Consider the following 1,045-nt stretch of genomic DNA (forward strand, 5'->3'; position numbering starts at 1 on the left):
CCCCCCCCCCCTCTCTCCAGTGGGTATTTCATTTTTTTTTTAAGTTCCACTTGGATACATCAAATATTTGCATATACAAAACCAGCCGTGAACCCAAACCATAGGCTGCTACCCTTTAGCCAATAGAGACATAGACGGTTAGTTGTCATTTGCATGTAATTTGCATGGGATCCCCCTGTGATTGTTTGCAATGTCAGGAGGCCAAATTAACCAGTGTTCCGTTTTAGCTAGATTTGCATCTGATTTACATTAGAGTTGCTTAACGAGGGTTACTTAGCCGAGTGACCTCCGTGGAAACTCCTTACCTCGCGTACAAAGGAGGCAGATAATGCGATCGGCTAATTTCATTAAGGGAAACAGCCGTTTGACTGAGAGAGTGCCTTTGGATGTAATCATTAAAAGGGACTAGGGTTTGCAAGCTGTTTGTAATCAGGCTGTTTTCGCCCACATATGGACATTGTGTCATATTTACTGTAAGGATGAAAGATTAAGCATGGAGGGGATAGCGGGCAGCATCAATCTCACTCACCATCTTAGAGCAGGGGCATTAATCATCCCATCAATGGAAAAATCATCCTTGTCAGACTCAGGGCCACAGTGTGCACACATGGTGTTGATCACTGGATGCAGGAATGGACAGAAGGAGAGTAAGTGGCTGACTGAGCAGAAGCACCACAGCCAATACTTCTTCATTGATCCTAGGGACTTGGACTGAATGTTAAGGTGTTTTGTCCTGCTAATGTGTTCATATGGCGGTGCCTGGCTGCGTAAATGTCCCTGCACGCCCAGTGGCTTCACCCACGTCGTTTAGGTATTGCATCCTCCCAGGTTCATTGGTGCCTCATTTTCCAGAGAGACTTTCCACTTCCATCCTGTTATGTTTTTGATCCTATTTATAGAGGGTAAGAAAGCTTCACGTCCAGACAAATTCCCACAGATATTAGGTGGTGGATTTCAATAAGGAGAATCAATTCTGGCTTTGTTTGGAGAATCAACCCACACAAATACACAGACCTCAGACAGGGCAATATATCATCCACAGAAA

The sequence above is a fragment of the Etheostoma cragini genome, chromosome 14 (assembly GCF_013103735.1).
Source record: "Etheostoma cragini isolate CJK2018 chromosome 14, CSU_Ecrag_1.0, whole genome shotgun sequence".
NCBI lineage: Eukaryota > Metazoa > Chordata > Actinopteri > Perciformes > Percidae > Etheostoma > Etheostoma cragini.